Below are 12,638 nucleotides of genomic sequence, written 5' to 3'. Positions count from 1 at the left end.
GTAAGTTTGTATTCTGGCATTGCTTACTAAATTTGATTGTTTCTATTCTTGATAATTTTTAGCACAAAAAGCAAGTATCAACCATAGAAAAGAGACTAAGTATCAAGGAACTTATCACACAAACTTCCAAGTGTCCCATCAATTGTCATGTCTCATGACATTTGGCCGGACACTTGTGCTACTCCACTTTCCCTCTTTGCACTAAGTCTCCCTTTCTTCTATGACAAGAGCTTATTTCCTCTCATTTTCCATCAATTTTTTCTACTATAAACTCACATATAGCAGCTAAAGATAGCCCAAAGTTGCTTCCAGCTATCTCCACCATCATTCTCCAATCCATCATCAAATACTACAATATTCCATCTTCTTTCACAGTTGTTTTACAAAATAACATATCTCTAAATTCATTGCACCACTTCCTTCCTAAGCTCTTCTTCCATTTTAAGAACAAGAAGAAAGCCATATCGATGTACTATTGATCGACAATGGAGAAAGGCTGATTTTCCATTTTTCTACTCTAATCTTGTAAAGAAATCAATTGTTTTTATTGCATACTTAGTTAATGAATGTGATGCATGTTCATCCTTTGCATGATCTTGTAAGAGTGAGAGATACTTCATCTCACTCTCAAGTTGATTGTACTTGAGCTCATCCCTAAGGGACTTGGGTTGAGTAGAAATATATTTCTTGCATAGTCAAATGAATATTATAATTGTCAAGCATATTGTGTTGTTTAGGTCATTTACATGGCCAAATGTTAAAATATTGTCCTAATCATGAACAAAGTTATTAGAATATTGTGAATGATATTTGGCAAGACTAGGCTCAAACAACTACAAGCATTACAATGTTCTTCTCCTTGTGAGACGTAGCTAATAGGATCTTTTCTTTACAAAAACAACTTTATGCCAAAATTTCCTGCAAAGTCCATTCAATTGCAGGGTATGGCATAACCTTGCACGATATGGCCATTGGCTAGCCTTGTATTCCAAATGTATCAAATAATAATACCAATGATTAGCTCTTATTGTGAGATCGTCCACGGGTCCACTATGCGTGTAAGTAGTTTGGATATGGACTCAAATCTTAGCTCATGATGAGAAAGGAGCGACTCTTGTAAAAAATCCTCATATCCACTTGATGGGCCTTGGTGACCCAAGCTATGGTCCCCAAGTCACAACCATAGTCTTTATTGTGTCGTGAAAGACCTTCTAAAGGGCTCTCCTCTACATCTTGTGAGCTCTGGGATAGTCCCATAGATAGTGCATTCTCTCTTCTCTGTCAATTGTACTCTTAGCTAAGCTTCAATCTTTGTGCATCCTCTCACCTTTCACATTGCTAACTAAGCTTCCTCTCTTCTTTTGCCTTGATGTAAAAACTTTAAATGCTTTAAATGATCAACCCATGGAGATTTAAAGTTTTATACAGCAATAAGTTTGCAATGTCACATTTAACTTGTACTGTGAAAGAAGTATTTATTGTTTCGTTCAATGTTTTTACATCAAAGTGTTTACATGCAAGTTTCAATTAAAGAGATTGTGGATAGTACTAGCAGTACTCTCTTGATCTCCCTCTTGAGGTTGCATGTAAGATATTCTTAAGATCTTATATAAAGCTTCACAAAAAAGAGTATTGGAAAAGGGGGAGAGAGAGAGAGAGAGATGGTGGAGAAGAGTCGCGATGTCGGACCTTGGCGCCCCCGTCACCTAACCGGGCCTGCCGCCGAACCTTGCCGTCGACCACGCTCGTTGACGCTTGCTGTTGTCTGCTCGCGAACCATCGTCCCGTTGCCTCCTGGCCTGCGCCCCACTTTCCGCTGCCGCCTGGTATTGCGCCGCCGTCGTCTATTGCACGCCAGGTCACTTGGACCTGCGCCGTCGTGACCTGGACCCCGTTTCCTCGCTCGTCTGCTGCGCGCTGTTGGCGCCTGGCTCTGGTCACGACTGAACCCGTCAGGCAAACCCGTTGCCTCTGCTCACCTGTTGCACAACAGGTTGAGGCCTGCACCTGCGCCGTCGCGACATGCACCCCGCTTCCTCATCCGTCTGCTGCGCGCTGTTGGCGCCTGGCTCTGGTCACGACTAAGGCCGTCAGGCAATCCCCTCGCCTCTGCTCTCCTGCTGTACAACAGGTCGATTCGTCAGGCGGTGCCACTTCTCCTGAAATACAGTACGCTCTCACTGTTGTCACGCCTGCCCTCTGTTCTCGGTCTGTTGCTGGTGGGAGCCTGTATAGACCATCTTGTGGTGACACGTGCGAGAGAGAGAGACACAATCAGGGAGCACGCAACGGAGTCTTGACACAGAGTACAGAATTGACCTGTCCCGTGATACAATATGGCTGGTTTGGATGTAGATTTTATAGACCGAACAGTGGCCGCACTTGGTCTGGATTCTGATACCGAGGAACCCGAGGATATGGTTTCGTGCACTGAAGAGATGTCCCCTGCTCCTGACCTCCAGCCTGCAGGCAAACGCACCAAGCATGCTTTGGAAGAGCCAATGGATCATCAGGATCGTTTCTATGCTCAGGTTGCTTCGGATTCTGTGGACTCTCAGGAAGTGGACTGGGAGCATTTGCTGGAATTTGTTAACACTCAGCTTGGCGATTATGTTCAACATAATCAGGCAATCTTTTCTGACTCTACACCTGAAGATGTTCTGCAAGCCACTGTGGACCCGAAAACTGTCTTGCGCTCTTTTTCAGTGTTTTATGATCGCGCTGTGATACTCTTCTTCACTTGTAGAATCCCTCTGCCTTCCCGTATTTGCCGATGGCTACACAGTCTGCTACAAGGGGAATGTGTTGAAGAGATTTTTGCTGGGCCCCGAGGTTTTTTTGAGGTGCTGTTGAAATCTGAGACGCACCGTGCTGCTCTCCTGTCTAAACTGCCTTTATTTTTTGATCGCCGTTTGGTCCATGTTGTACCATGGCGCCCAATGGTACATTTTCAACGTCTGCTGCAATGTGAATGCCCTATGTGGGTTGAAGTGGAAAATTGTCCAGCTGTATATTGGCCGCTGTTGAAGAACGCTATGGCCGTTGTGGGCGCTGTTCTGGTCCCTCCAAGTCTAAGGGCCGTGAATCGCAACCGGTTGTGTATGTTATGGGATACTGCAAGGAAAAGGCCTGCTTGGTTACGTCTCAATTGCTCTGGCATGCATCCTTTACACTTTCGTTTGAAATGGGGCAATTTTACAGGACATTGCTTCTCCTGTGGACAATTGGGGCATTTTATAGCCTAATGCCCAGAGCAGCAACACACTTCAGATGCTGGGTATGTTGCGCCGCCCATGGAAAATATGGTGTGTGATGCTCCGTCGCAGGATCGTATCCACCCACCTAAAGTTTTGGCTAAAGGCAAACAACAAGTTTCGAGCTTGGATTCCCATGGCTCTGACTAGGTTGAAGTACGCGCAAAAAAAGGCAACACGGTTATTGCTGGCATGGAAAATACTGTGCCTACTGCCTCATAAGATTCCATGTGTACCTATATGCGCAGGAAAGAAATGTTGTCTTCAGAGCACTCAGCTCCTGCTATGGTTTCCTCGGCCCCCCGTCCTCAGCCCACTAGGAGTGTGTATTCGGATCGTCCAAAGGATCCACCTGCTAAGCTGGCTTTTGATACCAGAGGCAACGTCATTACCCTATGGGATCGTCATTATCCCCGTTCCATCCCCAAGCCAGCAGATATGCCGTCTACCTCCAAATCTTGTCCTCAGACCTCTTTTGCCGTGTTGGCGGATTTCTTGGATGCGCAGTCCTGGACATTCTCGCAAAGAAAGTCAAATCGAGGCAAGCTGTGCCTCCTACCTGATTTTGTTTTGAATACACATGAAAATAGCCACGTGGAATATGCGAGGAATTTGTTCTTGCCACAAGCAACATGCCATGTGGACTGTACTGCATGAGAATCAATGGGATGTCTTGTGTGCTGTTGAGCACAAGAGTCACAGAGAAGCCAGAAAAGTTGTGGATTGCCATGGCTTTCGTTTCTTCTATGCAAGGACACAGGCCATGCATTATTCGGGTGTGCTCATGATTGTACATGGAAAATATCAGCCTGTTCTTATTAAAAATGATGTACATGGCCGCTTTCTGATGATTGAAATTTTATTCGAAGGGGAGATCTTATGGTTACTTGGCCTCCGAATGATCCTTTATCTCGCCGGGAGCTTTGGCATACTTTGCAGACTTCCTTGTCACTTGGCAGACGAGGCTTCTTGATGGGCGATTTCAATATGTGTGTTGATTCTTCCCAGTCCACATCGGAGCATTCGGTAATGGACGCGCCGGAAAGTCATATGTGGCATGAGTTGGCTCTTGCTGTTCTTAAGCAAGATCTCTGGTCCTGGCTACACCCGTCTTCTACAGGGTTTACTTTCCATTCTGCCCAGTATGCAACAACATGGTCGCGGTTGGACCACATATACATAATGCAGAATGATGCTTTTCTTCCTGAGATGCTCGAAATGAAAGTGTTGCAGCAATATGCCTTGTCGGACCATTTCCCTCTGCAACTTGAGTTGCTTGCACAACCCATTGCACCTTTTAAGCAATTTTTGGAGAGACTCCCTTTGCGTTTCAACTCGTCTTATTTGAAGCATGCCATCTTTCAGGGCTATATGTAGCAATTGATTGATAGATTCTTATTGGACTTCTCCTCTCAGGGCACTGCTTCGTTTGAACGATTGCTCTCTAATGTGCAACGGGTTGCTCGGCAGTATGGGATCCATCATGCCTCTCTTTGTCGGCGGCGTCCACAAGCAGCGGAGGACTTGCTGGCTTTGGTTCGTTCTTTGCTGGTGGACACCCCAGATGATGCATTTCTGCTAGCACTAGCAATGCAGATAGCTGATCTTATTAAAGAGTTTCAGTTGAAATCGCATAAGCAGGCCAAATTGCAACATCTGACGGAGACTTTGCAAGATAGTGCGTGTCAGACTCATAAGTTCTTTCGAGCTCTCCATGCCTCTCCTGCTCGAGAGAATATCACCAGACTCCAGGATGCAGAAGGCCACCTGGTCCTTGATCCGCAGACTATTGTGCATATGTGTAGGAATTACTTCCTCGACCTTCTTGGTTCCACTTCTCCACCTTCAGCCCAAACTACTCAGGCCTGTTTGGTTTTTTATGACATGGTCCGCAATCAGGTTCCGCAGGACATGCAAGCTACTATGGAGTCAAATATTTGTAAGGCGGAGGTTATGGATGTTTTATTACACCTACCCAAGGATAAAAGCCCTGGCTGGGATGGTCTCACCAATGAGTTCTTTGAGGCTTTTGCTACCCAACTGGCGAAACCATTGAAGGCTCTGTTTCAGCAGCTGTGGGAAACGGGGATCATGCCTTCCTCATGGAAAGGACTTATCAAACTGCTTCCAAAGGTTCCTTCGCCGTCTACGTTGAAACATTGGCGCCCAATTTCTTTGATGGGTTCTATGTATAAAATATTTTCCAAAGTAATGGCGAATCGACTCCATAAGCATCTCCCTGCCATTGTGCACCCTCTCCAATATGGTTTCATTAAGGGTCCAAACATTCTGCACAATGTATTAAATGCGCAACTGGCAATTGATTATGCAAGGCATTCCAATCAGGAGGTCGTACTGATTCAATTGGACCTGGAAAAGGCTTTTGACTATCTGGACTGGTCTTTCGTTGCTGAACTTATGTCTGCTATGGGCTTTGGCGCTCGGATGTCTCGTCTGATCTACAACATCAGTGCTGCGGCATCTTCGCGAGTCATGCTGAATGGAGGCGTTACCAAGCCATTTGTCCTTGCCCGCTCTGTCAGACAGGGGTGCCCTTTGAGCCCTCTCTTCTTTGCCCTTGCAACTCATCCAGTTCTTTCGATGTTATCTCATATGGCAACTTCTACTCAGTTGGTTGGATTGTCGCTTCCTTCTAGACAGCACTTCATTGGTCAATCCTTGGCTGATGACAGCTTTATGATTTTGCGTGCGGACAAGGATATCATTCGCAAAGCATTGGATGTTTGGGTCCTCTTTGGTCAGGCGTCCGGCCTTCGCATCAATGCATTGAAATCAGCCATTCTCAGCTGCACGGAGTCGGATTTACAGTCATTAGACTCGCAGGGTATGGTTGTTCCTCGTGGCTCCATTGTCAAGCAACTTGGGTATCCTTCGGGTGTTGATGTTGCCCCAAAGCAGCTTCTACAGTGGATTTCTCAAAAACTGGCAGCTAAGTTTCTGTATTGGAAGTCTCAGGCCTGGCCCGTCCATGTTTGCCTCAAAGTGGCCCAGACAATTATGTTGCCAATGCTCACATATTTCTTGCCATTGCTGCCCTGGACTACTACGACTCCGAATGCTCTTACTCAGTCTATTCGTTTCATCCTATGGAAAAAGGATTCCTTGCATGCAGGTATTTCCTGGATTTCTTAGTCGCATGCCTGCACCCCCAAACGCATGGGTGGAGGGGCTATTTTAGATGCCCAAACTCACATGCTGGCACTCCGTTGGTCTCTTTTCCGCACCATGTGCTCGGATCATCATACGTGGGTCGTTATAGCCTGTTATTTCCTTGAGGATCATGGGCTTCTGCATGGCAATACCCAAATCCGGAGTTCTTGGTGGCATGTCCTTAATGCTGACTCGCGGTTCTCTAGTTCTTCTTCATCGCTGCTTAACCATTTGGTATATTCCTGGAAATTGGTCCTCCAGAAGGCTCAGTGGCATCCACCGGAGGATCGCTTAGCTACTAATTCGTTTCAATTGGAAGTGCTAGCAGTCTCGCAGTTACTTTCATGGGAAGGTAAACACGAGTTTCGACCACAATTCAACCGGATGGTACGTTTGGGCTTAACTTCAGTCGCGGATGCCACCCTCGCCAGTCACAATGTGCTAATATCATTTCGTACAGCTAGGAGGCTTTTCAGGATCCCTCGTGGATATAGGCATTTATGGGAACAGCTTCTGATGGTGCTTCAGAGCAGACAACCCTTTCCTGCCCTTGCTTTGGATCATCCCTAGCAGGATTGGGACTTTGAAGGCCGGCTGAATTTAGGCAAAGCTTCCGCTAACCAGGTCTATCATCTTCCGATTAAAGATCATCAATGGCTGGTTACAAAAGCGAATACTCTATGGGGATTGCGTAAATCCCGGTCATGAGGGCAACTGTGATGGAGGGCTGGTTGAACAAGACACCCTTCAAATATAAGGCCTTTCTTTGGACGGTGATGATTGGTGGTCTTCCGCTTGCTTCAGCTCTTTCCAAGCGACGAATCTCCAACAGCAATTATTTCTTTTGCACCACTAGTGTGGAATCCACCCGTCACCGATTTCTTTCTTGCCCCATCGCTAAGAAAATCTGGTCATTCTTGTCAGCTGTTTGGCGAGCGGTGGTTGGTTTCTCGCTACGCCCCTTTGATTGGGTTTTTGTGCAGCCCAAATACCCCACTCCGGCACAACCACATATGAAGCTCCTGTTTCACTTTCTTCGATATTGGGGCTGTTGGCATAACTGGACCATTCAGAATGCTTTTCTTTTTTATTCCGCCTATAATGTTCAGCGGCATATTGCTAGGCTTAAGGGTCTGTTGTATTGGCAACTAGATCTTCTCCAGCATTCTAACATGCTCTCTAGGGAGGACTTACGTCCCTGGCATATGGCAATTTTCTCTGCGTCTTTGCCATGACGTTGTAACTCTTAGTATTGGAAGCTTTTCACATGATGGCTTAGTGTCATCATGTATCTTGTAATCAAGTAAACTTGTACTTTTTTTCGTAATTAATACAATTACCTTTTACGAAAAAAAAAGAGATAATCAGATATATCATCAGATGGTGGAAGCCAAGATATGAGTTACTGGCAAAGTTAATAAATTATGGCATCTTCGGGATAGCAAAAAGAAGTGGCGGGAAAGATTTATTCAGCTTTGGAAGTCTAAGGTTCCATACTAGGGTAAAGTGTTCATGTGGAGGCTGCTTATTGGGGGTCTTCTAACGATGGGAGATATGCTCTATGCCCGAAAGATCTCTATAGGACGTTGTGTTTTCTGCACTACATGTGATGAGACATTACTCCACCTCTTTGTCTCTTGCCCTATTGCTCGACAGATCTAGAATGTCATTTCCCGAGCGTGGTCCTCGGCGACTCAGCACCGCATACCAGCTCGTTCGTGGATTATGGGAAATATGCCCTCTATGTCTTCTTTGCATTTAGAATATTCTTGCCTTTTCCATTTCCTTAGATAGACAGCCCTGTGGCATATATGGCATACTCGGAATGCCTTTATTTTTTATTCAACATTGGGCATCCATGGGCATGTGGCTCGTGTGTGTGGTTTAGTGTTATGGCAAATCTCTTCTATGATGTCAGCTGACCTGGTTCTTCCGGATATTGCTGCTCCTTGGCTGGCTATTGTTCGCTCTACTCTAGTTGTCCTTTCGATGTGATTTATAAGTGCTACTCATGTAATAGGTTGTTTTGATAGCTTGCTGGCTTCACTATAGTTGTTTTCTTCTTGTTTCATTGGCTTGAAGGCTTGATGTAAATATCTCCAGAGCGAGAGAGTTTATGACGGTTATTTCTATGCTGACCTGATGGTCTAATGTAAATATTTACTACTTAATTCAATTATCTTCACGAAAAAAAGAGAGAGAGGTACATACATTATATATAAAAATAAATAAATAAATAAATAAATAAATATATATATATATATAGAGAGAGAGAGAGAGTGTGTGTGTGTGTGTGCACTTTCCAAAAGATTATGGTATTAGGAGACATGCTAGAGAGAAAATCTGAGAGATTGATCCATCTCATTCTCAAGGATAGTGATGGTATATTAAACACCACAAAGGCAATTGGTCTCAGATTGGCCCCATTGATACTAGAATTTATTCACCCCACTTAGATAGGCTTTGTTTGAGAGCGTACCATCTTGGACAAGGTCTTAACCTTCCACGAGTCCACTACTCCTACATGTTTCAAGAACCAAGACATTTGGATCTCCTTTAGGGAGAGGACTTGGATTAGGTTGAGTTTACAAGGTATTCTAGACAGATGATCAAAGTAGGTGAGAAGAGATGGCTTTACGTTATGGATAAATGTAGATATTGAGCTTATCAGAGGAGGCCCCTTGAGAGGTTACAATGGGCTCTAGAATAGTGGGTTTGGAGGGGCCCATTTCTTGATAGGCCATGCAAGATGTGACCTCCTTAAGCTACATCACCATGTTTGTAGACTCACTATGTGAGGATAATATACATACCATGATAGCCTCAATGTGAATAGAAATCTCCATTAAAACTCCACAGTCGCCCGCCTGCTTGAGCCAATGCCGGTTTGACCCCCGTCTGCCAGTTGCACACAATTGCAGCCTGTCTCACCATGCCTCCTGCACACGACTGCAGCAACGCCAGCGCCCCTGGCTTGCCACACCTCACCACTCTGGTCCAGTGCACCTCCAGTTCGAGCCTGCCCGACAATCCAGATCAGGGTAAAAGAAAAAAAAATTAATCAATTTTTAATTTCAAATTTCATTCACAGGAAAAGGCTTGTGCGTGGGCAGCATTTCTCTGCTTATGCAAGTGTTTGGGACACATTTCACACAGAGATTTTGTGAAATTTTGGGGCTTTTGTTGCCAGTTCAGAGATTAGCAAATGTACTGTAGTTTGAGTCTGAAATAGACTGTTTTTGAGCATTTTGGGGCAATAAATTTTGGGGCTTTTGCTTCTACATTGTTGCTGAACATTAAATGCAGCTTGGACTGCGTGCATTACAGACAGTTTTGAGACTGAACTTCAGTTTGCCAATTGCAGCAACCTGTTGTAATTTCTGGAAATTTTGAGATTTCCAAGTTGGTCGAGCTTGGACATTGCTCTTTGTTTGCTATTTTTGGCATTGTTTATCATGGCGAATCAAGGAGGTGATGTATTTACCTATGTATCCAAGGAGAACAGGTTGGATGGTAATAACTATTCACTTTGGTCCTTCATGAAGAAGAATGTGCTGATTGCGAAGAATCTTTGGGACTATGTAAGCGGAGAAGTTAAGCCCGGAGTTGTGGCTCCTACTACTCCTCCAGGAGGACGTGGACAACGGGCAACTCAGCCTGTTCAACCTACTCTGCTTCAGCTACTTCCCGAAAGATCAGTAGCTCAAAAGGCATGGGATACACAGGATGCACAGGCTTTGTCGGTGATTGCATTGGCAGTTCACCGATCTATCATCCCTCACATTCGGTCTGCAACTTCTTCAAGAGAAGCTTGGTTGACTTTGGAGTAGATGTTTGCTGGTAAGAATGAGACCCGCATCTCTTTCTTAAAGAAAGAGCTCGAGACACTGAAGATGGATGAGGGTGATTCTATGCAAGATCACCTAAACAAAATTCACGACTTGCGTGAGCAGCTTATGAATGTCGATGAGTATTACTCAGATGCACAACTGATATCTACTACATTGAACTCATTGCTGCCCTATACAGATAAAGTCATTGGGTGGATGTTACTATTTTATGACTTTTATTCATGACTATACTCGCTTCTGCTGGGTCTATCCTTTAGTAAAAAGTTTGAACTGTATGATGCATTTCGCAATGCTTTAAATTTGATCTCCTTCGCTGACGGATGACCCTTATATTTTGATCACTCTTCACTCCAAGGGGGTTTGTTGGGTTTCACTCACACCTACGCTCACAAAGGAGTGTCGGTGATCAATAGGACACGGGGGCACTTTTTACTCTCCATACGAGAGGTTTTTTCCCCCAAACTTATTCTCCTTATTGTGTGTGCCTATGTTACACATTTATGGGCACTTGTCATGTTGCACACACTTTCAGATGTAAACATCCTCTTACAACCCTAAGGTTTAAGGGTTATACTTTGTACTTTCATCTTACACTTTCAGTCTATTGCATTGGGAGTCATGCTTCACTCTCTACACAGTCTACTGCACGCTCAGCTGAGCATTGATCCTCTCCACCTTCTCACATTCAAAGGATAGTTCAAACAAAAGAAAAACATGAAAGATGAAATTAAAGAAAAGCTATTCTCCAATCCTCATGACTTTTCCAAAACAAGTACTCTTAGCTCAAACACTCTCAAGAAAGTAAACATTTTAATTCCTTACATAATTGAACAGATGCACAAACCCAAAACAATCCAGTAGTTTGTTGACAAATTCATCTCTATGTCAACTATAACACAAGGAGACATGACAAAGCTTGCTAAGGCATTACAAGGAACACAAATGCAACTAAACACACTCTATAAAGTCTTAAGAGACACAAAAAGTTTTGAAAGAATTAACTGATCAAGTGCAACAAGATGATTTGGTCAAAGGTGAGACATCAAGTATTAAAACAATCAATCAAATCCGAACCACTATGGATAGAAGACATTGAACTCAATATCAATGCAAAGAAGTTCTACCATAGTAAATCTCTCAAATAAAAGAGAATCATACCTTCTGTTGTTACAGTTTCTAAGATATATGATATTCTCATTAGCATTGATGTTTTACAATATCTAGTGCCATATACTTTCTGAACTAAAGACATTACTTTCTATAATGGTGGAATGAAAACAAGTCTTTCTTTATTAGACAAAGTTGGTAGAAGCATCCATACAATAACTCGGCCTTCAGAGAAAGACGAAGATCAAACAGAAAAATGGATCCATCAAGAAATGAAGAAATTCCAAAAGGAAATAGAGCAGATGAAGGAAGCCCTCTAACAATTTAGATCAAAAGATCCTTTGCTCTTCAAAGAGAAACGCCAGAAATTCACTCTCTCTCTTCCCCTCAAAGAAACTCCCATCCCAACAAAAGCACTCCATAAAGGTATGAGAGAAGATGATTTAGAGCTATACGAACACGAAATACAACAATTGCTTCAAAAGGATTAGATAGAAGCAACTACATTCCCTTGGTCGTGTCAAGTATTCTATGACAATAAACATTCCAAACAAAAGCAGAGTAAAAAGAGATTGATGGTAAATTATAGACCTTTAAATAAATATCTTATTGGTCATGAATATTCTATACCCCTTGAAGATCTTCCAATCAAGAGGCTTCACAAAGCAACTATTTTCAGCAAGTTTAATCTCAAATCAAGCTTTTGGCAGCTTTCCATTAATGATTCTGATAGATTTAAAACAGGATTCTATGTTACACATGGTCATTATTAGTGGACTATTCTTCCTTTTGGTATTAAGACCTCCCCAACCTACTTCCAAGAATGGACTGATGGAGTATTCTGACAATATTCATTTTGCTTGGTTTATATTGATGATATTCTAGTTTTCTTAGAAACTATAGAAGAACATCTAAAATATTTATAGTGGTTTGTGGAAATAGTCAATAATGATGGCATGGTTCTTCTACCAACTAAATCCTTTCTCTTTGTTAAAAGAGTAGATTTTCTAGAGCTAAATAGTCATCATGGAATCATTGAGCTCCAAGAGCATGTCTTGAAGAAAATACTAGAGCTTCCATATAAACTTCCTAATATAAATACCATCCAACAACTTCTTGAATGCTTGAATTTGATACACTTCTCTACACCAAATTCAGCCCCATAAATATAATTGTAAATGGAAACCTATTCACACTCAACACTAAGACAAATAAAGAATCTTCTGGCATCACTTGCATCACTATATCTACCTCT

The 12,638-nt window shown here is 43.2% G+C and overlaps 1 protein-coding gene across 2 annotated transcripts in view; it reads right to left on the bottom strand.

The window, feature by feature from the left end:
- UGLYAH (ureidoglycine aminohydrolase) overlaps positions 1–12,638 on the bottom strand; it is a 190,880-nt gene that overhangs the window by 17,590 nt on the left and 160,652 nt on the right. The window contains exon 10 of one of the 2 annotated variants that reach the window (XR_015688130.1): positions 9,239–9,444. The exons of the other annotated variant lie outside the window; for it this stretch is intronic. The gene's annotated coding sequence lies outside the window, so the exon portion shown is untranslated. The remainder of the gene's footprint in view (positions 1–9,238; positions 9,445–12,638) is intronic. 2 annotated transcript variants of the gene reach the window in all.

The sequence above is a fragment of the Lygodium microphyllum genome, chromosome 23 (assembly GCF_053477565.2).
Source record: "Lygodium microphyllum isolate KBCC chromosome 23, Lygodium_microphyllum_v1.1.10, whole genome shotgun sequence".
Lineage (NCBI taxonomy): Eukaryota > Viridiplantae > Streptophyta > Polypodiopsida > Schizaeales > Lygodiaceae > Lygodium > Lygodium microphyllum.
The sequence above is the reverse complement of the archived record's forward strand: the minus strand, read 5'-3'. Positions and strand labels throughout refer to the sequence as shown.